The 26619-nt window shown below is 36.5% G+C and overlaps 1 long non-coding RNA gene across 1 annotated transcript in view; it reads left to right on the forward strand.

Annotated features, from left to right (window-relative positions):
- Positions 1 to 1994: 1994 nt before the first annotated feature.
- Positions 1995 to 26619, forward strand: part of LOC107672208 (uncharacterized) — a 53092-nt gene continuing 28467 nt past the window's right edge. The window contains exon 1 of the long non-coding RNA XR_001632295.1: positions 1995 to 2068. This is a non-coding gene — a long non-coding RNA (uncharacterized LOC107672208). The remainder of the gene's footprint in view (positions 2069 to 26619) is intronic.

The following is a 26619-nucleotide window of genomic DNA, read 5'->3' on the forward strand; positions in this document are numbered from 1 at the left end:
GCAACAGGACCTCAGCGTTCTGACAGGCGACGCTTACCTCAGCAAATTATATCGCTATCACTTCACAATGCAAAATAATGCTGCGTTTGAGGGCCCTCTCAAGAAAACTTGCTGCTTCAGTGCTCACCATTCTGAGGATATGAAGAGGGTGAATAGACAAGTGTTGAGCTGTGAAATGTTAACACCCCACCATAGGAGTCGTAGTGTCCCTGCTGGTCTGTGCCCAGACAGTACATGCCCGTTTAAAACCACTCATTAGTGTCTGCACACTTATCGTTTGTCTGAGCAGAACTATGGAATGAGAGCGGAGGGGCATGTGGGAAGTGAAGGGGAAAGGAGAGTGAGAAAAAGATACATTTAAATTAGGCTAAGTGGTAATTATGGCATGTTGATGTTTAAGTGCAATGCAGATTTTTAAGTTGTGTTGTTACGGTTCAAGATCAGTCTTTACCATTTGTTTGAATATTGCATTACATATTTAACAGAGGCTACTGAGTTTCCTTGTCCTGCAAAGCTTGACATAAAATTATAGTCAGAAAATGGAGTATAAAAGGCAATCTATAAAAAAGGTGTTTGATGTTTTGTATCTTATTTGAAACATCAGGCTTTTATGGTCCATATAGTATTATATACAGTAGCTAGTGCGAATATGGAGCTCACACTCAAGGAAGAAAAAAGGTTAAATTATAAACTTTATTACAGAGGCCCAAAACTAAGTAGGCTAAATATATGCAATTTTGTGCAGTTGTTATTTATAAGGCGAAAATGTAATGTAAATCAAAGAGATTACTAACACTATAATAGACTACTTACATAAATTGCAAATAAATATCAGTTGTCACTCTGTATGTCCCAAAAATATCTTAGTAAGATGGTATTTAAATGCTTAATTTTATGACCAAATATCTATAGTTTTCATTTTAGGGGGCCAAAACATATAGAGATGTATAATTAAATCTTCGTCAAAAGCCTGTTGTATAATATTTGATAACTACTGTACATACATTTTTTTTATTTTTCTAAAAAAAAAAAAAAAATCTGCATGGATAGTCAAGTTCAGTATCAAATATGATTCAGTAGGTTTTATAGAGTTAGGTTGCTCACTGTCAGTGCATAAACTTGTTCTTTATCTTAGTAAGTGCTTATGAGTGCACTATTGAACTCATATGACTGACCAACATTTATTACACTATTAAATCAGCCATAAAATAAAAGTCATCAGATAAAATGTGAAGTCAATCATCTGGATTTATGTCGGCGTGTGAGCGCGGTGTTATGGAGTGGGGTAGCCTAAAGGCCGCGCGAGACACGCCAAATGTTCTCTACTGTGGCACGTGCCAGGTGCCTCTCTGGGCGCGAGCCTGGTCCGTTGACTGGAGGAAGGCGCGTCATCCATCTCTACTGCTCTGACTAGATTCCCGGAGACCTCGGCCTTTATGGAATTACATTTCTGCCGAAATTCTGTGCGTTCTGCACGCGCGCGAACTGAGTTTTGTGGAGAAAATGTTTGTCTCGCAAAGAAGAAAGTATTTCGAGCGCACGAAAATCAATTTTGCATTTAAAATAAGTTTTTGGATGTATGCAGACCTTCTCTTCTGCGCCTGCAACGTTTCACTAGCTTGCTCACCTGATGCCCCCCTCTGTGCTCGCTAAATGCCAACAGCTCAACACAACCCAGCGTTACAATGTGCCATAATTCCAGCCAATCAGAGACCGAGGCTGCTAAATTCTGATTGGCTGCCTTGATAACCACTCACAACATTACCTCGACAGCAGAAGAGGAAAAATACAGTGCATGCATAATTATTATGCAAGTTGATATTCTGATTATATTTTTTTCCAAGCACATTTTACCAATAATTATAACTACTATTAGTCTTGTATTTAATCACTTATAATCTATATATTATTGTTCATGAAGGCTGGAAGTGAAAATCGCCTTATATTCAGGTGATCTTTCGCGCGCAGAATTGTGGCAGAAATGTAAGCCCATAGGCCTTCGCGCATTACGGCGACGCGAGAGCGACCCATAACGCCGAAAAACTACCATATGGTGTCTCTCCTGGAAGTGAGTTTCTGTTTAAGATTGACAGAGGGGGAGATTGAGGTGGTAGCACTACATGAAGGGAGAAAAAAGAAGGTGGTTTTTTGTTAAAGTGCACGGGTGACTGGAAAAAAGACTGCGTGACATCAAAATGAATAACTACGTTTCCACACTGTAAAAAATTATATGATGAAAAAGCCATGACAACTTATGTTTTTAAGTTACTTTAACTCATAAAAATAATTTAAGCAATTTCAACTTATTTTTATTAGTTATACTAGATTCAACTTGATTTTTTAAGTCAGTTTAATGTTACTGAAATTCAAAGAGCTCAATTTAGTTCAGTGAACGTAACATTTGAAGTTGTAGCTTTTTGGCACTAACCGGCCAAATCTCTGAACATGGATTCATGCGCAGGGTTCAAATTTGTACACGAATTTAATATCAGAGACCTTTCCTAGAAAAAAAAAATATTCAGCAAATCTAGACAGTAGACTCGTGTTTAATACATAAAGACATCGCAGTGCAACATCAAACAAGGAGACACGGCAGTTTCAGCAGCCCTTGGTGTTTAAAACGCATATCTTGAGTGGTTTAACGTCTCAATCAACTTGCAGCACATATTTGCATCGATTTTCAACCGACTTTGAGTACATTGTTACATTCCTATTACCAACTGTTAGTAATTTTTACTGTTATTTTCTGATTTTAAAGGGCCATGGTGAGACACTTCATACACACAAGAAGGGCGTGCAAGCTGGCCTCCTAATACGAAGACTACGATGGTGCACTGCAGGACACCTTTCTCCTTTTAAAGGACTGTAATGGACATGTATGTGTGTTTTTTTCAAGCTTTTCTCAGTGGTTGTTTCCCAAGAGGTATGAGTGTATTTTCAGCTTTGTATGACAGTTTCTTGGCAGTTTTTTGCTACTTTTGTGCCCTTGTTGTATACATATACTGGCATTCACACATTAGCATGCACAGGCAGGTTGTGTACTGTTCTTAATATTAAAACCCTGTTTTTTCTCCTTTTAAATGTTCAAGAAAAAAAAGGACTAATGGACATGTATGTATGTTTGTTTTTTTTTTCAAGCTTTTCTCAGTGGTTGTTTCCCATGACGTGTGAGTGTATTTTCAGCTTTGTATGACAGTTTCTTGGCAGTTTTTTGCTACTTTTGTGCCCTTGTATACATATACTGGCATTCCCACCTTAGCAGCACAGGCAATCTGGATCTAAAATAAAGTTTACATTATCATAACTAGAAAATTTATGTTAAAAATTTTTAACTTAAGTTGAAACAGCAAATATTGCAAATAATAGTAATTATTATTATTGCTATTAAATAAGGAACTGGTTTGGACTAATATGTTTACAACGAATGCTTGAAGCTCTTTTTAAATCCGTTTAAACGCTGTTGCATTACTTAAATTATTCGTCAGAATTGTAATTGTTTTGATTTTGTTTATATTATTTGTAGGGCCTACTCTGACCAACCACACACAATTTTTATTTGCCCTTTATTTGAAGCTCATTTCCACCTCAGGATAGAACTGTGACTTCATTTATCACAATTTTGTCTTTAGTTATATTTTTTAATTATTTTACTTGTTATAAAATGTTATGTTAATTTTTCTTGTTTCACCATGTTTCGAGTCAAAGTGGGAAAAAATGTTTTTAAAAGTGTAGCCAAGTCCAGCAAGAAAAGAAGCTCACACACATAATCGTAAAAAAAAAATTCTTATAAAATGCTTTTATTCAGATAATATCAAATGTTATTGCTATGCAGTAATACCTTTGGAAGCTCTGTCAAATGTTACTGTGCATATTAATGCATGTTAAAGTCCATTTCATTATATGAGGTAAATACTGAATCAAAGATGTTTTTTCTTTGCACTGAGCAAGGTTGTTTATTTATTTATTTTTTGGCACTTGTTTGGCCTCTGAGTAAAATCATTTTGTAATTTCTTCGACAATTTGGTGTGCGATCTTCTCCTCTTACTGGACTTGGTTATCATTTTTTGAGATTGTGCACCAAAGTAATTTCCATTTACAAACTTTTTCAGTATTTGGCCCAGAGGTTTCTTGGCCTTTTTGCCAGTTTTTTATTTAAAAAATGGTATACATTCCTATAGTGCGAATAAAACCACAGTACTTCTGTACTTATGCTTACTCTAATTATGAATATGGTATTATGTTTCAGTTAATTGCAGTATTGCCTTAATCACTTGTAAACGTAAGCAGGCAGGTTCTAATCTAACACACTATAGGCTGTATAATAATTCAGTGAAATGTTTTACTTTTGTAGAAAAAAATTCATATAACTCACAAGATAAGTGAAGGCCTTGATAACTGAATAAATGAGTTGAGCGTAATCTGTATCTTTCTTCTCAGACACAAAATTACTCTTTACTGACTCTTGGCAAAGGACGTCTTTCTGTCCCAATGTTTGCAAACCTCGCCAATTTCAAAATATAGCTCCTAAAACCATGCCCAGTGACAAGCAATTAGAGGACAGCTCAGTGATAGTTATTTCTTAAACACTAAGGCAAAAAGAGAGGTGAGAGAGAGAGCAGCAATTAAAAGGGAAAGTGGTGAGACACTGATTGAATTTTAATTGCCATATGAGGAACCATATTAGGAATGTTTACTTTAACTGATGTTCACTTTAACTGTGATGCTCGAACAGGAGTGGAGTAATTATAATAGCCTCTGAAATTAAATGAACTACTTGCTGAATTTGATTTGTGCTTTTGAAGCGAGTGACAGAGATGTTGACATCATTTTATCTGCTTTATCGGGGTTATGCGCTCACGTCACACCAACGCTTAAATTTCACAGCATCATCAACATCTGCTGCAGGTGGCTTGGGTTAAGAGAGCTTGATGCTGTGCAGGGTGTTTTGCTTCTAATTTGATATTACTGTGCTATTTATCCAGAGAAATGGTGTTTGAGTATTTCAGACCAATATGCTTGGTAAAAAAAACAAAAAAAAATAGGCCTACATCCAATAACATAGAGACTGTGGACTGTAAATGTACCTTCTTTATGTGGTGGTAAATTATCCTCCGATCATGAATTTGTAGCTCAATGAGTGATGAAACACTATTTAAAAGAGACATTTTTTGCTTTTTGAAGTGTTCGCTAAATTGCCATATAGTTTAATCTCAACTCTACATCTGGTCGACATTTGGTCAATTATGCATTTTAGGATTTTCAGTTTCTCCCTGCATTATTTCACTTGTATGAAAGATTGAAAGTGTTTGGTTGTAGTTGAGTCTATTACTTTTTCTAGAGAATGCCTTGACCCCATGAAATAGGTTTTGTGGTTTTTAGTCTGTCAATTCATTTTTAGGTTAGTGTTACTGCTAAATATGAATTCAATTTACTTTATACAGATAAGCACATTTGAAATTTGTAATGTTTCTCTTGTGGGAAAACAGATCATGTATAGTGATGGCTCATCTATATTTGTCTGATCAAATATTCTCTAGAATGACGGTGTCCCATCCCCTAATACCACCCTGCCACCAACTAGCAAGTAGGAAATCATGGTTCATAACTGTGACTACACTAAACATTTTAAACAGTAAAATACTGTTAAATGTACAGTTTTTGGATGAAAGAACTCACCATCATCATGGGAGGTCAACATTAGAGAACAGTCTATAAACACTTGATTTTTTCTAAAGATATTGTTAATCTTCATCACTCCAAATTTGAAGGAATATTAGCTGTAGGTATACCACTGATCCACTAACATATTTGACAAAATAACTGAGGCATTTAATCAAAACCTTTATTTTGTGGAAAACACGGTGATCAAAATTAGAAAACAGTAACCACTGTAGCAAAGAAGAATACAGTTAAAATTTTGGAGGGTTACAGCTGTCAGAAATTAGTAGGAGGTGTAGAGGTCCTTGAATTGAATGACTTCAGCACATCTGCAGCTGCAGGACATCTCTAGCTTCTCACACTGCTCTGGTGTGATCTGGGTCCACTCTTCTTCCACAGTTCGGTAACTTCAGTAGGTTTCTTAGCCATAACTTTGTCGCCATGGATTTTCCAGAGATTTTCAAACAGGTTTAGATCAGGACTCTGGGCTGGCATTTTCATTACTTCAGTGTTCTTGGCTTCAATGAAATGCTTTACCCTTTTTGCAGTGTGACGGGGACATTGTCTTTGCATGGAAATTGCAGGCTGATTGGGAGATGCTTGCAGGGAAGGAACCACACGTTGCTGAAGGAGGTTCTGATAAACATTTGCATTCACCCTGCCATGTATCTGTATAAGAGGCCCAACTCCTACTACAGAAAGCATCCCCCAAACCATGGCACTTCCTCCTCTACCTTTAACTGACTTCTTTATGGGGTTCAGTCTTTCCCCAGTTTGATACCAAACAAAATGTTTCCCATCGGACCCAAATAAATTAAACTTGCTTTCATCGCTGAAGTGAACTTCTGACCAGTTCTCCTCTTTCCACACAACATGCTCCTCAGCAAAGGTGAGTCTAGCCTAGGGGTGTGCGATATATATCGTCTGCGATAATATCGTAATTGTTGTTTTAACGATGAGCCTTTTGATTATTTCTGTTAATGAGAGGCTTGGTCACTGCAGAGTACACTTTCAGTCCGACTTCTCTTAAACGTGCCAAGACAGATCCATACCCTTTTCAGCGCTGAACTGGCAAGCAATTTCAGCTGCAGTGTTGAACCGATTCCCCATTGAGAGTCTCCGCATTATCCTGTCCTCTCATGCATTTGTCTTACGTGGATGACCAGCCTTTTTGGGGGACTTGAATTAGTGTCATTGTAAAGCTGCAATATTCAAGAAATCACAGATTTGGAATGACCAACTTCTCCTGCCGCGGCTGAAAGGGTCATCCCTTTAGCCTTCATCTAGACTTAGGCTGTTGCAGGGTTTCAATCTCCTTAGAGCGGCCCGCCATCTTGCAATCTCCGTTAAAATTAGAGGAATTCTGCCAGTTAAATAGGGTTCGTCATATAATTAAGGAAATTAGCACCAGGCGCCAGATTAACACCAATAATTTGGAGATATCTGTAAGTGTTCTCTAATTTTGATCAGAGTTATTTTTCAAACATCTCATTTAAGTTTTTTTATACTTCAGAATACAATTAATTTATGAAATATGCTTAAAGGGGTCATATGATGTTGCTAAAAAGAACATTATTTGGTGTATTTGGTGTAATGAAATGTGTTTGGCGGGCTTGAATGAGCGGTGGCCGGCGGATTCGACGAAAGAGCGGCCGGCGGGCTTGCGGCAACCACATGTGACAACCCCGGGCTGGTCTCCGCTTCGTCCACGGTGAAATCCGATCCGGCGATCGACAGCGCGAAGTTGAAGTATTTCCTCAGCGACCAGCACAGCAAATCTTCCCACATCGTGATGTAGACATGTGGGGGCGTGTTCGAACAAACAGTTTTAGGTAGGCGTGGTTGACTCTTAACTTTTGTAAAGAATATCTCTTTGGATTTGAGACTTTAGTCTTTGCAACTTTACAGATCTTCTTTATGCACCAAGAGCTTGTAACACTTCAAAGAGAAAGGAAAAATTGAAATCGCATCATATGACCCCTTTAAAAACTGCCCTTCTACTCCTGTTAGGATAACTTTAAATAGGACTAAAGCAGTGACCTTGAAATTTGTAGGTTCTCTAATTTTGATCTCCACTGTAATTTATAGTGAAAAACCACAAACTGGCATTCCCACAATTCCCTGCATGACACTTTCCATTTGATGGTATACATTTTTTGTTGAATTTTCATTTCATTTAATTTTACCATGTTTTGTATTTTTGCGTATTACACCATGCACATTTTATGTATTAGTACTTACCTCATCTTATGCAAAAGCTATTTGTGAACTCTAATTCATCATTCTGTCTCTTTTACCTGTATAATTATGTCGATTATCAGTATTATACAGATACAAAAGAGGTTTTTTTGCCTTTAGATAGAATATTAACATTATATTGTTTAAAGAAATGTTTTTCCCCCGTAAATTTAAGTTCAGTCTTGTAAAACATAAAATGTAGCTACTGTATTTTTTACAGTAAAGTTCTGGAAACCACAGCAACCTTTTTTACCATAAATTTCACAGGTAAATTTTTTTACAGTGTAAAGCATAATGGTTCATAATTCACAATTCTATTGTCCTCATTTGTACGTCGCTTTGGATAAAATCTGCTAAATGACTAAATGTAAATGTAAATAACATTGGATATTTTTTAATTCAGTATGTTCCACCCTAACTTCCAATGGGCAGGAAAACAATGCTCATCAGGGGATTTCATGCATTAAAGAGGTTACGAATTTGAACAAATGTCTGAAAATAACGTATTGTGGAATAAATGGATACCAAGGTAACTTCGATGTTATATAAACTAAAGAACTTGTCATATTTGTTGTCAATAGCTTCTGCACAGACTACTGAGATGATGACCATATGACCTTCACAATATCCTTTTTTTGTATATTTAAGCATCAGGCAACGTAAGTTTTTGAATTAATTTATTTTGCTCTGTTTTTATTGGCATGAATGATCAAAAGCAAATGTGTCATAAAATATAAAAACATTTTCTGGGTTGGACGCATTTGAAATTTTTCATGAAGAATTATGCAGTTAATGTCTTGAAGTGAATTTGGGGATTTATTGTTTCTCTAAATTTTTCCATGGGGAAATAAGATTGTGAACTCTAGGGATATTGATGATATTGTCAAACGGCTGAACACCAGACACTTTAAATATTTAAAATGTTAGGAACTGATGTTTCAGCAGATTGTGTCACCTTTTAAAGCCAAACAATATGTTACTTCAAGTGTTAACTGCTCTCCACTGTCAGTCAGATGATCAGTTGGGGACCTGTCGTAGAAAATGTGCTCGGGTGCTCACTTATGTCTTCAATTATTTAGAAAATACATCTAAATAATTGTTTTGTCTTGGTGCTGCATATGTTTGAACAGACAGCAATTTTAAATGGTCATGTTATGTTATCTCAGGGGGGATTCAGATTTTCCCCTTTTTTCAATAGTCTCAACAATCTGAATGATGTTCAGTATCTCTTAGTATTTTATTTTTGCCTTCTACAACTTGTGGGTGAGAAGGCCTATTATGTTAATGAGGAACAATTGAATGTTAGTGTCACAAATTATCTCTGCAAATGATATCATTGTGCAAATTAATCCTCTTCCCATAAACAAAACCGGCATGCTTAAACTGAGAGAGAAAGAGAGAGAGGTTTTAATCATGCTCATAATTAGTTTATGTGCGCTTCATTTAGCTACAGCGTGTTTATCCGAGTGCTGTTGTACTCGCGTTAGCAGGTTAATGTGTTTTCTGTATACAAACAAAAATTGCAATCGTCTCTTTAATCAAATTAGGTACATTTTGGGTGCATACACCTAGTCTACCATCTACCACACTTAAGAAACAAAAGTATGAGTTGAGCTGTTATCAGACATCAGCATTTCATAAAATATATCACCATTTGCGCTGTGCTGTGCTGTGTTTTTTTTTGTTCTAATTGTTTGTCTATAGATGTCAAAATGAGTTGGTGAGAATAAGAAAGGGAGTGTGGATTCAGAGAGCATGATTTGGCTGAGTGGTGCCATAATTGGGAGGAATGACTTGGTTTTGACTGGAGTGAAAACACAAAGCACTGGAATATTACATTTATTTCCTGACGCATTTCTAAGAGCTCTTTAGCAGCCCTTAAACTGTCACCAGGCTCACGTTTGCCATTACTATAAAGGGCTGCAAATCTACAAGTCATCAAATATGGATGCAGGACCATGGAGGGAGGGAAATTTATGTGGAGAGAGGAGAATAATTGTGACTGCCTAAGTATTTTAGATAAGTCCTAATTACGCCGCAGAAAGCAGCACAGAGGGGCGGATAAGAGGAAAGTGGGGCTCGAACGTAATGTTTCTAGTTGTTTCAAGAGGGTTACGATCTGACACAGTCATTTGAAGTGAATTTAATTTTCTATTGCTTTAATTGCAGATGAACTGCATTCAGGCAAATTATGTTATTCTGAAAGCTCAATCTCAGTAGCTTTTTGGCACCCTGTTTAACACAATGATTAGGGATGCACAGTAATCAAACGACATGAAGTGATTTTTTTTTTAATTATTAGGGTTATTATAGTTAACTAAAAGTATAAAAATTGGTTTCATTTCTTAAAACAATAAAATATAAAAAATCCTATTTAAAGCTGCAGTCCATAACTGCAGTCCATAATTTTGTGTTCAAAATTTACAAAATTTATATAATAAGCGAGTACACCATGAATCCATTTTCCAAACCGTGTTTTTGGCTTGTCCTGAATCACTACGGTACACCTATAATAAGTGTTTATATTCGGACTATTTTAGACTGGTTCAGGTACGGACCGCTGCGGAGTAGCCCAGTACCTGCGTGATTCGTCATAAACCTAAACAGAGAGAAGTAGCTCCGGCTACAATGTTCTTCCGCAAGACGCACGCAGTTCTGTTTATTAACCGTTAGAGCGCCAAAAGTTACGGACTGCAGCTTTAAGTCAACTAGCTGCCAATAAGGCAACATTTGTTATTTATTTTACTAACCCTACTTATTTTACTAACCCTAACCCTACTTGATGTACTAAAATAACTAAAAATAAAATAAATAAAAACTACAACTTAAAAAAAACTACAAAAAACAACAACAACATTACTAAATTTTTAACTAAAACTAGAATGAAAATGGAAAATTTTAAAATAAAAACTAATGTAAAATATGAATAAAAACTGTAATAGTCTCTCAATGATATTAAAATAACACTGATTATTATCATTATTATTCATTATTATATTATTTATCATTTATTGTATCGAACAATATTGGATTTATATATGCCAGTATAGGATATTTAATTGAACACTCTCATTTTGCCTAATCTTACACTTAGATTATTTTTGCCATCTTCTACTGATCACTTAAAGTTGATTGTGCATTGATTTTAAAATTCTGGCCATTACTGATAAACCCGTAGTTCTTTTCGTACTAAAATTCTAGTAAAAAACAAACAAAAAAAAATCTAAAATCGTTATCTTTTTAATGTGATTTTTTATTTTATTTAATACAGTAATATCGTTTTTTTTTTATTGGTCATTTATAGTTTATATACATATATTATAGTTTCTTATGTACAGAACTGAACACAGAAGTGAAATGGATTCGTGATCAGAGGAGACATGGCGGGTTATGAATGCGTAATATGATTGACATATGAGCAGTGAATGAGCTTCCTCTGAGTCAGAAGAGCGATCACGGAAAAGAAAACAGGCAGACAGCGTTGGAAGTAGTTTCGCGTAGCCAGACCTTTGTCGGTAAATCAGTGGAAAATGAATAGACATTTTGATTCTGTCTGAGTTATGCGTTTTAAAACAAAAAAAGCACTAGTGTAAACGAAGCCTAAAGGATGTGGAAACTGAAAACTATTTGAACTTTATTAAAAAGTCTTTAAGTCTGTAAAAATGTTAACAAGCTGAAAAAATTGTTTGAGGTAATGTAATCTTTGTTAAAACGGATTTCATAAAATTGGTATTGAAAAAAGTATTGTTCAGGAACCAGTATCGAAGTCAAGGTATCAGTATGAACATGTTTGAATGATACCCAGCCCTAGTGAACAGAGGATCCAGAACATTAGTTGTCTAGTAGCAGTGACACCGACTTCTCCATTCTCACACGTGCCAGTACAATCTGTTCCATCTCTCACATACCTTGGTCCCCGCAGCCATTGAAGATGATGAAAACTTCTCTTGTGACATTTAGTAACCTTTTCCACCAAGAGACAGGAGGATGGAGATCTGAAAGACTGAGGGGGGAGTTAGGGAGGGGCTGGCATCAATACGTGGCATTCTTCTTTGTCACCTTGCCACGTCCTCTCTTCCTTACCTCTTTTTCAGCCCACCTCAGTCCTTGGCACTGGCCATTATGAGATGTATTGTGCGGAAGCTTTGTCCACGGTAATAGCACCACTGTGACCATGAAAGCTGTTTAGGGAGGGGTACTGTCCTTAAATATGTCACAGAACATCAGGAACATCTCTCATAATAGTCTGTTGACTATTATGAAGTGAAAATTGCTAATAGTCTTGTCAAATAAGGGAGGCAATGTTGTCCTGGGTCCTGTGATGAGGGGGTCCTTCTATAAGGTCCCCTATGGCAGAAGTGTTATACCCATTTACTAGAGTAAACTAGAAAAACCCAAGAACTGGAGTAAATAAGTGAGGAAATAAAGCTTGTATTGTGCCGTGTCTGTAGTCTGTAGCCCTATTTTACGTGGGTAAATGCAGTAATTTCAGCATTTATAGGCACTGTAAATGTACAGGCACTGAAAAATATTTTTGACCAGTCTTAACTAAAAAAAACTGATTTAACTTTGTATATTCTATGTAAAAGAAATACTCCTCTGTGCCCTCTCACTGTCTGTCTCTTTCTTTCAAACACATACACACACACACACACACACACACACACACACACACACTTACACACACACTGACTATTAGCAGATTAGTCAGCAGTTTCATCTGATAAAGGAACCCTATCGTGGCATGTCACAGAGAGTAGGAGAGCACAGACTTGAGCCGTGGAGGGAACCGATTTCTCAGGCGCTCGACAGCAGCTCTGCTTCCCCTGTCATACCATCACTGTTATATTCTCCCTCAGTCTACCCTAGATTCTACCATGTCTCCTTCCATGGTGGTTTCAGAGCAATGTGATACGATTTCCCAACTATTCACCTACCATGTTGCCCTTTTCAGCATTTTTTTACAGGAAGCCTGAATCTTAATGTTCAAAGTCCCATTATATTAGCTCCTGCAGACCTTTCAACTCTAGCACAGTGATTTGATTTTTCGTCATAAATTGTATGGACATGTAAATCCGGCGTCTGTTGGTACCAACAGGGGATGGAGTGCTGCAACCTAATTAGAGCAGAAAGGATGATCTGGAGATTTTGCTGTTAAGACTTAATGTGTTGAATTGAAGTGCTGTGTAAGTTTTTTTTTTTTGTTTGTTTTTTTGCTCTTGTTGTGTGACATTACAGGAGAAGTATATGTGGGCAGTTGGTCACTTGAGATGACTGTTCATATCTGTCTAAATCCTGCTGAATTTTATGGCAAAAAAAAAAGTATCACATTGAACCAGCACTGTTGGTTGATTAAAAAATATTTGCTTTTAAAGTTAATTGATTAAATGCATTAAACTTGTCAGTCTGTCCAAAATACCGTTCACATAGAATGTTTTTGCATCCCATCTGTGCTATTTAATTGTTGAACTATTTACATGTGTACAGTAACTGATGTTTTTGTTTTGTTTCATTTAATCTGAGCTAGGTGGGGCATGATTAATTGCATTCAGTTTATTTTATTTTATTTAAAATGAATCACATTAAATTAAAGTGTTAAATTGACATCCCTATATTTAGAATGTAATGTAATTTGCATTATAGTGCCACATTCTAATGTAAATTCTAATAACAAAATAAAAATGTTAAATAACAAAACAGAATAGTAAACTGTTAACCTTAACTGTAAAATAAATAAATAAATAAATAACACTACGAAATTAAATATGTAAAAAATGTCCTAAAAAGAAATGTATTCTCTATTTTGGAAAATATTTTCTATATGTTTATTTTTAAATTAAAATTAGTTTGGCTGCTCACAACTGAGGTTCAGTTTTCTTTAAAAGTGCAAGCACACATACTTTAAAGGCTCACTACTAGGTATACAGAGCACAGTATTAACATTTGTACCAGTTTAGCTGAGAACCAGGGCAAAAGCTTTGCAATACAACTAGACGTAGCAACAGGTTCAGTAGGCTACAGTGTTTTCTATTAGCTGAAATGTTGAATGTGAACTGATTTCACTTGAACGGCGAGAACAAGAACTTTTCCAACAGCTGAAGAGCATATGCACCATCTGAAAATGAAAAAGCTTCTTACATACTTTAAAGCTTTGGCTTTTATGTATGTTTGAGCTTAATTGCAATTAAGAATAATTTCTGTTACAGAAGGTTTGCCTAATACACACAATATTTCAGTTATTTTGACTTGCTGTTCGCGTGCATGTATTTGGACTACCCTGTTCAGTGATTGACTTTTTGCTCCGTATTTAGTGTAAGTTATGTCCTCATGGCATAACAGCACAAGCTGTTTCCACTCTGTCTGAGTGTTTTGGCCATGCTTGAGCACTGCTGCTCTGCTTGTTTCTTTAATAATCATTTTTAATGAGCTCTTTTTAATTCAATCTAAATATGTTTTCTTTTGTGGGCTGTCAGATGGGCGACGCTGCACAGAGCCCAACTCTCCTCCCCCTCCCACAAGGCAGATCTGTGGGTTTGCATGTATTGTCAATGGTTTGGTTCACATGATTCTATCAAGATAATTGAAAATTACTGCTTAAAGCAATCTCTCTCGCTCTCCTTCTTTCTCTGTCACTTCACCCCCATTCTCATCTCAAAGCACACTCACAAAACTAAATTAGTGGCACACACACAAGCGTTGAGCAATGATTATTCCTGATGGAGGGTGATTTACCATTGCAGGGGTGCTAACGTTTTTATAATTGACTTTTGATCAGCCGGATGCTGAGCAGCAGAGACAGATGTTGTGGCTCATTCTGGCTTGTCACGGGGATTGCCAACCATAATATGGAACATTCCCTGCACCTGTGCCCTGTCCTCTCCAGTTACAGACATGTAAGTGTGTAATCTCAACCCAATTAAATCACCATTGTCACCAAAATGTAAACAAAAGGTGCTTGTTGGTTAAGCAAGTTGTGAGCCATTCGCAAGTGAATTTTAAATCCAATTCAGAAATCCATACAACTGTAATTTTTAACCAGAAAAGCAGACAACCTTTGAATGCTGGTTTGAGAAATTCATGGTTAGAATCTGCCCATCTGCCCATTTTCAAGTAAATGGATAGTTCAACCAAAAAATTCAAATTCTGTCACTATTTACTCGCGCTCATATCACTCCAAACCTTTATGATTTTCTTTCTTCTGTGAAACATAAATTAAGACATTTTGAAAAATGTTTAAGTGGACAGCAGATGTCAATAATAACTAAAACTGTACCAACATTCAAAATATCTTTTGTGTTCAGCAGAAAAAATAAATCCATACAGGTTTGAAATTAAATAATTTTGTCATAATTTACTCACCCTTTTCATTTTTGCATGAACAATTCCTTCAAGGGCAAAATCTTGTGTAAAACATCCTTTTGTAGTGGCGTTCTAGGACATAATTCTCATATAGAAGTCTATCTGTCCCCATGTGTGTAAGCTAACATTATAAATGCATTGCATATATCATCTCTGATTGATTGAATCTAATTTATTTAAATAGTTGGAGGTGTGGAATAGATTGAAAGCTGTAGTGTAGAGGGATAATCAGTTCAGAACAGCGTGTTCTTGGCCTTGTGTTCACACTCCTTCAGCACTGCATGATGGCTTTAGAGCGGATTCCTCCCTAGAGAGGTTTTCATCTTTAATAACAGCAAGATATCCTGTAGAGACCGTTAACCAAGCTCATATACTGATTCAAAGGCAGGGAATGAATTACAATGAATAAAGCTAATTAATAACTTAAGGAGAGTATTCCTGAATTGGACGGTAGTTGATGAATGGGACAGAAATTTGGTTTTAAGACAACAGAGAATTTTGTTTTAGTAATTTAGTGAATAACCACAAGGTTATTGTAAGAAATGTAGTTTGTGCTTGTAGTGTTTCTGTGTATGTTACTGGTCCCTTGGATGTATAAAATTCCCTCATTTCACCAATTAGGCGACCAAAGCACTGCAGGGAAGTTGGATATAAATAATGTACCCATGTCATGAAGTCAGCCACTGTAACCTTTTTCTAGCTCTTTAGGATGTCATTTTCAATGACGCTGCATCCCCATCACTTAGTACAGAGTGTGAGAGAGAGGCTGGTGGGAGGGATTCGAAAGGAGACAGGCGGAATTGCACAGCCTCTTAGAAGGTCAAACCTGGAGATCAGGTCTATCAACTGCCTGCTTGTCATCTGTTGCCTATGAAGGAAAAATGAAGAGAAGAAAATATTGTAGTCCAACTGAAGCAGATGTAAACAAAAATGAAAGATAATAAAAAGGAGAGAGCATAAAGTTACCAGTGCATCATTTCTCAACCTGGGACCATTGAAAAAAAAAATATATATTTTTTTCCCTCTGAACAAATTGTTTTTTTGAATGTGGACAGCCTGTGTAACCCATGCATGCATTGCCGTTCACTATAAGTCAAAGGCTGTGCTTGCAATGGAATACTTCTGAATAAAACGGGATGAAACAGTAAATTAAACATTTGGCATTATTCTACAATAAACATTTCAATTAGCAGCATTCAACTTTAGCCCCTATCACACATACAGTCTTTACTGGTAAATTACCGTTGAGAGATCATATGTGAACAGGACATTTTCAAAAATGCCGGCAAATTCTTTCCGGCAATTTACTGGTATGAGAAATTGTAACATTACCAGTAAATTACTGGTAATACCGGTATGAACATGTACACGTTCAGAACGCGCTGACGGAAAATGTCTACTCTGGGCCAATCATAACATTCTGATGCAGATGACGAATTTACTCCACGCTGTTTATGGAAGTCAAAGAAATGTCTAAAGTCATCTAATATGATGCATCTGGGCCAAAAGCAGCTGCATGAATGTGAACGTTTGACACAAAAATTAAAACATGAACAAAAACACTGACCGCATATACCCCTCCCTCCATGTTTACAAACACAACACCGGGAGGCGCAGCCATTTAGAGGTTGTTTCCAGTTAATGATGTCACAGAATTTACTGGTATTTTAAAATTGATGTGTGAATGGTGCTTTACCAGAAAAAAAGACGGAACGTCCTTGCCTGTGTGAACAGTGCATTTGTGTAATTACCGGTCAAGTCGTTACAGTAATTTTACAGCAATTTACTGGTATTACTGTGTACAAAGGTGCATTTGTCACATGACCTCATCACATTGCATGTTAAATTGTATGGGTAACATTTCGTTATCATCTCGTAAAATATATATACCAAGTTCTGTCATGAAACTCTAGATGGCGCAGACTGATGGGTCCTTAACATAAACTGATGATATTCTTAGCATTAAACAACTTGTCACAAGCTGATTGGTTCATGTTGCATACGCAGCCAATGAGCTTGTTGCTTTACATTTAAATGGCTGATTGCAGCGTGCTTTCAGAGTTCCTCTGAAACCCTCCACCTTCCCCAGCTCCACCTGTATAGATCTGCTACAGGTTATTTTATATGCTGTTTGTGCAGCAGCAGTATGTCTTAAATACTCACAGCACCATATCGGCTTATGTATTGGCAGTAGCAAGTTCTTGTACTTTCTTGCAGCAGCAATAATGTACAAATACAGCAATAACCAACAGCAGCAGCAATTCAGCAGCAGTGTAGCAGATCTATTCCCCCAAGACCAAATACATTAATATTGTCATATTCATTACCATGTTAAAATCTTCAGAGAGTTCTCATGATAGAAATATGTGTATATAAACTGGTGTACAATAGCCTAATTAACCCAGTTGTTTTTATTGATGATGTTATATGTAATCTAAACTGACATACGACCCAATAAACTTGCTTTCAGCCCAGCTGAGGAAAGGTTGAGAATTGCTATACTAACTAAAGAGAAGAGTTAAAATGAGTAAGTTGTATCCAGTGGTGATTTTCTTGTTTACAGTGATTTGAGGCGACCTTTCAGTTGAACTAGGCAGTGGTTCTTTTGAAGCTTTTTGGCAAAATGATTTTGGTGAAACATTCTATTTAGATTGCTTAAAGGGGTCATATGATGCGATTTTAAGTTTTCCTTTCTCTTTGGAGTGTTACAAGCTGTTCGTGAATAGATAAGATCCCTAAAGTTGCAAAGACTAAAGTCTCAAACCCAAATAAATATTCTTTATAAAAGTTAAGACTCGTCCACGCCCTCCTAAAATGCCTCGTTCAAACACGCCCCCACATGTCTATGTCACGATGTGGGAAGATTTGCATTAAGGCACCGAACCCCCAACTGCTCCCCGGGCGCCGCAGCAAAAAATGGCTGCCCACTGCTCCGGGTGTGTGTTCATGGTGTGTGTTCACTGCTGTGTGTGTGTGCACTTTGGATGGGATAAATGCAGAGCACTAATTCCGAGTATGGGTCACCATACTTGGCCACATGTCACTTCACTCTCACTTTCATAATGACGCCCAAATGTTCACGCAAAGAAAGAAATCGTAACTTTATTGTTGCTGCCATCGCCACCGCCATGTTGTGAAGATGCTGTGTGTTTCGTTGCGAAAGCACTTTGTTTGGTGACTTATGATTTTTTTTTGAAGCTCAATAATACAATGATTTGCCTAATAAAATTATTGTAGGCTTTGTGGGCACCAGTAACACTCAATTTTACATACATTAGAAGCTCTTACTGCTTACTGATACAAATTTAGCATCATTGATCTTTACTGAACTCAAAACCGATTCAGAGGTCTTTCCCTGTGCCTCTCAAATATGTTTTGAAAACAACCAGGCCTATAAACCGAATATTTGCATACTACACTAGTACTATATTTATATTTTAAATAGATTTCAAAATGTAATTTATTCCTGTGATGGCAAAGCTGAGTTTTCAGCATCATTACTCCAGTCTTCAGTGTCACATTATCCTTCAGAAATCATTCTATTATGTTGATGTGGCACTCAATAAACAATTCTTTTTATCATCAATGTTGAAAATCTGTAACGAATTAGTCCACTGAAGGCGAGCGTAGTGAGAAGCCATGTGCAGTTTTATTTACAAGTGATCCAAACATCCAAACAATAAACAAAGACTTGACTAGACTTGACTTGAACAGACTTGACGAGGCATGAACAGACTTGACTTGACTTGACTAGGCATAAACAGACTAGACTCACCGACAGCAGGTTACAACTTAAATACATGACAAGAGACAATGGCAACATGATGGCTATTTATAGCAAACAAGAGGGTCACATGACAAGAACAAACCAATGGGAACAAGGCACATGACTAAAGCAACCAATGAGAACATAACACAGACAAGGGAATCACATGACTAGACAATAACCAATGAGAGCATGACACATACACAAGGCAGAGAGACATGAGGCAAGGGAAGCGTGACACTAACAGCATAAAACAATTACAAAATAAAAGACATGAAAACATGAACATGACAAAACCCAAACACCACAATTTTTTTCAGCATCCTTTGGTTAGTAGAAAGTTAAAAAAAACAGCATTTAAAAAATATATAGCTCTTTTTAAAAAAATATCTTTATATCTAAATAATATAATATTTTTTATCTGTACCATCACTTTTGATCAATTTGCTTATAATTTACTTTAAAGCATCCTTGCTGAATACAAGTAACCTACTATATTGCATATATAATACTATTTAGTTTAACATTCATTTTTGCCATTCCAGTGACAACATATCCTTCAATATTATTTAATAGTAATGGGTTTTATTTTTTTGAGGGGCATTTGAAATCTCTGCTGTCATGTACAGTAATGTGTTTTCTATTAAAGCATGTGAATATCCAGAGTGCGTTTTCATTTCGCTCATGGTGTGAGTAGGACTTTTTTGCCAGTAAACTTCACTTTTACATTTTGATCTTTGTGTGAACAGGCATTTAGATAAATGGTAAGGGTGACCCAGAAACTGGAGCTCCTGAGATCACAGTCATGCTACAAGAGCAATGCACAGCAAGCTAACCCGCAGAGACAGTCCCTCCAAGTGTACTATCACATGCTTTGATTGAAGCACAGTGGCCAACTCATGCAACAAATGAGTAACAAATGGCAATCATATTTACTCTTGTGATTTCCAATGTTTAGCAATGTCAAAAACTCTTTACCTGTTGATAATATCAGAACTGAACAGGATTTTTCTCCTATAGGTTTCTACCTGGCGCTGTTGCCGTTCAAGAACATGCTTCTTTAATAAATCTGCAGTAAGCAAAACTGATGGGCGGATAATGTTTAAAGGGAATGGGGGAATTGGAACAACATGATAGCTGCATTCGCACCCCTTCAGGCAGATTCCCCAGGGAACACGCTGTGTTACAATCTTCCCCCATCCACTCCACAGTTCTGAGATACAGAGACAATAACACACTCTGGTAAGTGTGGTGGCCTTGATCTTTCTACCTCTATATATCTCTCTAGTCTATGAGAGAAGACAAGGAGAAAAAGACCCTCTCATACATTCAGCTGTAATCTGTGATTTGGGCCGTGCTATCCACCTCCATTATCACCTCCTCTCCCAAAGGAAGAGGGAGAATTGCATTTACCACTAACCTCACCTTGGCTGCTTGCAGTATCACATACGCATATTGATAACATGCAAAGGCTTTGGGGGATAATTAATTCATCTTTCAGTCATTTCAGATGGAATAGAGAAGGGAGATGGATATAACTTACATAATAGTTTATGATATAATGTGGCGTCCAGGGTTTCCCAGAATGCATTGCAGCCAGTTTTGATGTTTAATGTACAATTGCAAATTAGTTGACTTAAAAGTGTAATCATTTGCCATTCTGCTGGTTTCATGCATTACCACATTTGCTATTGTTGTGAAGTGTGTTTACTGTTGACTTCTGTGATTTTAGAAGTTATGTTGAGATTGTTACTTGTATTTTATATGGACAGTGTTTCTGATGTTGGCTGATGTCCACCTAATTCCTAATTTGTTGAGAGTCTACAATAATAATATTTTAAAAGTTTTCTCAGCGGAAGCTGTAAGATAATATACAGGAAAGATTTTTTAAATAATTTTAACTCAAATCAATATTTCATGCCCTCATATTTATTTATTTGTTGAGTAGCCGCCTCTCCGCATCATGGTCCTGATAACCCTGCCAGGGTTTAATTTGCAAAAATGACCTTCTAATTGTGCTATCAGTGTGTATTCAAGTGTTTGAATGTCTTCATTAGCTTTGAAAGACATGAACTCCACACTAAGGTGCTTTCTTTAAATGTTTGCTCTGGCTTTGTGCAGTTCAGAGTAATGCAATATCTCCCAAGTGCAATCTACACCTGTTTACTTGTAGTTAATGAGACATCATACTTATACCATAAAACACTCACATAAAAACATGCTTATCTCTTCTAAGAGGTGGCATTGCAGCAGTTTATTTGCTAGGTGAGAATTTAATGAGAGTCAATCAGTACTAAAGAGGCAGTGATATTTACACAGTGCCACAGAGACACAGGTTTTTGCATACAGTATGTGCCCTATTAAAGGTTTACAGATCTATAGACTTCCTTAACCTAAGAACTATGGGTTAAAGTATACTTGATTAGTTCCGCAAACATCCATTTATTTTCCCTTTTCATTTCAAGACTCACTTTAGTGAGCTAGTGCCAATAAGAAATATACAGGTGCATCTCAATAAATTAGAATGTCATGGAAAAGTTCATTTATTTCAGTAATTCAACTCAAATTGTGAAACTCGTGTATTAAATAAATTCAATGCACACAGACTGAAGTAGTTTAAGACTTTGGTTCTTTTAATTGTGATGATTTTGGCTCACATTTAACAAAAACCCACCAATTCACTATCTCAACAAATTAGAATACTTCATAAGACCAATAAAAAAAACATTTTTAGTGAATTGTTGGCCTTCTGGAAAGTATGTTCATTTACTGTACATGTACTCAATACTTGGTAGGGGCTCCTTTTGCTTTAATTACTGCCTCAATTCGGCGTGGCATGGAGGTGATCAATTTGTGGCACTGCTGAGGTGGTATGGAAGCTCAGGTTTCTTTGACAGTGGCCTTCAGCTCATCTGCATTTTTTGGTCTCTTGTTTCTCATTTTCCTCTTGACAATACCCCATAGATTCTCTATGGGGTTCAGGTCTGGTGAGTTTGCTGGCCAGTCAAGCACACCAACACCATGGTCATTTATCCAACTTTTGGTGCTTTTGGCAGTGTGGGCAGGTTTTTCAAAATGAAATCAGTATCTTCAAAAAGCTGGTCAGCAGAAGGAAGCATGAAGTGCTCCAAAATTTCTTGGCAAACGATGCACCTGTATAGAATTATCAGGCTGTTAGAGTTACCGTTAATCTACAAATAGGGTAAATCAGAGGTATTCTATATCATGTCTTTAGTCCCACAGGTGTGCATATTACAGTATTTCTTCCTTCGTTATGTTTTTGATTGCTTGAAGATTCTGGGTGGTTATTTTATTCTCCAACTATCGTGAGAATAGTTTGTTTCTTCTGTTAAAGACAACAATAGAATATACAGTAGTGATCTCAGGCAGATGGTCACATGATTGGATTTTAGCCAGTGGTGGAACAAACAGGTCAGATTTTCCTGGGCTGCTTTCATGTGTTCCATCCAAAAAAGTAAAACGACTACATTTTAAAAGTATAACATTGTACCTGCCACTTTGTGTTTATACTGAAAATACAGTGGAGTCCGGAGTAAGAAAGCTTTTATCCCAGCTAACAGGGAATGTTCTCAGAGCTTTGGCTAATGTTCTGGCAGGGTTCTCTCAAATATTCTTCCAGTAATGGTAATAGAACATTCATTCAATGCTATATGGTCTTTAAAAATGTTCTCAAAATGTTAGCACACAAATGTATTTATACATCGGGCATGGAATGTTTTTCTTTTTTCTAAAACATTTTAGTTGGACATTTGTCTAACATAATGTTTAATGTTACTGCTTGTTTCAGACTGTCAAGAGAACATTCAAAAGTAATGTTCCCATAATGTTTAATGATATGATAATGATAAAATGGAATGTTCCTTTAACCAAGAAAAAACTTTAAAACGTTTTTAAAAAACTGGGCATTTTGAACGTTCAGAGAACATTCAGAAATAATGTTTTCATTAATTATTTGGAATGTTACCAAAACATTATTTGAACATATTTTTCTTACATGGGATTGTATTTTCTTTTTTTTTCTAATTTCATATAATTTTCCCTATTACAAATTATATTGTTAGTATAATTTTAGTGAATAATAATCCAGCATGATTTGAGAATGATCCAAAGAGCATCTTGCAACAAACCTTTTAACCTAAGAAAACCCTTGATCACAATGAATGATCAAACAGGTTTTATTAAGTTAAAGAGTTTGTTGAAACCGACTGATAGCTTTTTGTACGAAAGAGATCAGAAGTGGAGAATCAGGAGATTAGAAGTGCAGAATCGGAAATATACCTTTTTTCATTTTGTGCCACAACTTTTAACTTGTTGAAAAGTTATTCTTTTATCTCGGTGTATATTTACAAATTTAAAATAAATTTTTAATATCATCTTTTCAATGTGGACTCAGACTTTTAGTCCTCACTGTAACCTTCATTCATCACATTCCTTCTTTCTCTTTTAGCACTACTGCACTCTTTTTGTCTTTTAGTGACATTTTCCATATACTAATTGCATAACTGTACCACACACCAGCACACAGATCAGTATTTAGAAATCAGTCAATGGTAAACTAATTTGCCTTTGCACAAAGTAAGATGATGATAGGTGAGGCTGACATAACTTATGTGAGCTAGCTGCTACACTGCATACATCCCTGCCACTGTTACCATCAGTTTAATGTTTAAAAGACCAAATATGAGAGCATTTTATGGTCATTGTATGGCTGTAATACAATACACAGCACATAACAAAATCACTGTAGTATCAGATGTTTGGATATAAGTGATTTTTTATCCAGCGGCCGTGGTTGTTGTTTTTCGCTAAGTTTTCATTTGCGGGTCTTAATGAAAATGTATTGTTTATGAAGTCCAGGCCACAATGAAGTCTGTCTGGAATTTCAACCCCAGAATTCATTAGTATTGATTTGGCCGGACCTTTGTTGTCTAGCTGCTGTTTTGGCCAGTCTGTGTGCACATTGTATTGCTCTGCGATTAGAAAAAGAGCCAGACCAGAGCCCTGAACTGCTGCTCCTACTTTTAGTATTTAATCAGAACATTTTTCCTTTACAATGGCAATGCTAAGAGTTTGTGTGATACCAGAGTTTTCAGATTTTCTTTTGCTTATGTGTTGCTTATGTGTAAACAGATTTGGCTTTCTGTCCCTGTGGAGGCACTCTAAATATTATATAAATTGTATTTTTTAATATATGAGAGGGATTAGAAATAGAAATTGGTTGTAGGGAATGACTGTAGAATTTCATAGAAGTGAGGTAAGCAGCCACTTATATATTCTTGCATTGATTAATAATACATAACACTCATTATGACAGCTGTTGTCCCACCTTATATTTAACATTTTAAATTAAGTGTCCTTAACTAAAGACACTTAATATAAAGTGGGACCAAAAAAGTTTCTTCTTCTTTTATTCTTATTCTTCCAGTTATTAAGGCAGATCTAGCCAATCAGAGGCAATATGACAACATTTCTCTTCTAAGTATCCGTCAGTGTTAAATCTAACACATGGTGGCAAAATAAATACATAGTAAAACTGAAACTTCACATTGAAAAATGGCAAGAGATAAGGATCATAAAATATAACAAAAATAGCTACAAAATGTTAAACCGTGGAAAGTCTAAAGCAGTGATGGGCAAACTTGGCCCTTCCAGGCCACTTTCCTGCAGAGATTTGATCCAACCCTGATATGACTCACCTGCCCGTAGCCTTCTAGTAGTCTTGAAGACAATGATTAGCTGGTTCAGGTGTGTTTGATTAGGGTTGGAGCTAAACTCTGAAGGAAAGTGGCCTGGAAGGGCCAAGTTTGCCCACCCCTGGTCTAAAGGCAACTGTATTATGAAATGTTTAAAGGGGTCATATGATGTTGCTAAAAAGAACATTATTTTGTGTATTTGGTGTAATGAAATGTGTTTATGCGGTTTAAGGTTAAAAAAACACATTATTTTCCACATACTGTACATTATTGTTTCTCCTCTATGCCCCGCCTTTCTGAAACACGTCGATTTTTACAAAGCTCATCGGTCTGAAAAGCGAGGTGTGCTCTGATTGGCCAGCTATCCAGTGCGTTGTGATTGGCCGAATACCTCAAGTGTGTGACGGAAATGTTACACACCTTAACATATTGTGATGCCCTGTTCGGCCGGAGCGACAAGACAAAAACATTCAAACCCATTATAAACGAGGCATTTGTTGCATCCAGTGGGGACATAATTACGGATTATAATGACTTATACTGTCTTTTGCCGCATAAACGTAAAACCATGAACCACATGTGGCAACCCCGGGCTGGACTCCGCTTCGTCCGCAGTGAAATGTATTTCCTCAGCAACCAGCACGGATCAGCTCTAGGCATGACGAAGCGGATATCGTCCTCTTTTGGAAGGCCAAACAAAGTAGTTTCGCTTACACAACGAAACGCACAGCGCCTTCACGACCTGGCGGTGGCGGCAACAACAATACTACAGCAAGAATAAAAGTTACGCCTTCTTTCTTTGCGTGAACATTTGGGCAGCGTTATGCAAATCTTCCCACATCGTGACGTAGACATGTGGGGGCGTGTTTAAACGAGGCGTTTTAGGAGGGCGTGGATCCGTGGACGAGTCTTAACTTTTATAAAGAATACCTCTTTGGGTTTGAGACTTTAGTCTTTGCAACTTTACAGATCTTCTTTATGCACCAAGAGCTTGCAACACTCAAAAGAGAAAGGAAAAATTGAAATCGCATCATATGACCCCTTTAAGACCAGCTGTTGCCAGTCCTCCTCACAAAGATTAGCCTATTTTTTTATATAGGCCTATATAAATTTTGTGACTGACGCCGGCGATTAACTGCACCTGTTTCCTTATTTGTAGACCTATTAATTTAAATAACGAATTGACAAATAGTAAATAAAAAAAAAATCACAAACATGACATTTCTGAATAAAATAATTTTATACACTTTAGTTATATCTAATTTGGCATTTTCAATTAACATAGGCCTGTTACATTCTTCTTATTAGCCTATTAGGCCTATTATTATTATTAAGTTACTTTTATTATTAAATTAATATTACAATTAATTTCCCCCGCAATAATTTCATAGCACATTACCGCATAACTGATGCACTGTGAGGATAATAAAAGATCCAACTATTAGCTTACTCCTCATTGAAAATGATTTTAAAAAGGTCTTTCAAAACAGGTTTATTATACAATGAATTATAGGCCTATAATTAAAACTATTAAAGGCACAATATGTAAGATTTTTTTATTAAAATATCACTAGAACAGTGTTATATATTTATCTGACTTGTGTACTTTCATTATCCCGAATGTTTTGAAGAATGTTTAAATCCAGAGAAATAGCCATTTTAAATAGTGGCTCATACACCCTCGATTTCCAGTCTTGTTTTGTAGAAAACATGGAAACACCAAAGACGCTTTATGTTATGCATTTTATTAGACAGGTGAAGACCGCACAGATTAGCATTATAACAGAACTTTCAAACGCATCTATTATGATAAAACAGCGCTGCTTTACTGCTTTACCCCACATACGCACGAGCAGAAGCGCTAAAGTGTGGCATAATCAAAGC

Source organism: Sinocyclocheilus anshuiensis, unplaced genomic scaffold (assembly GCF_001515605.1).
Source record: "Sinocyclocheilus anshuiensis isolate Anshui unplaced genomic scaffold, SAMN03320099.WGS_v1.1 scaffold997, whole genome shotgun sequence".
Taxonomy (NCBI): Eukaryota; Metazoa; Chordata; class Actinopteri; order Cypriniformes; family Cyprinidae; genus Sinocyclocheilus; species Sinocyclocheilus anshuiensis.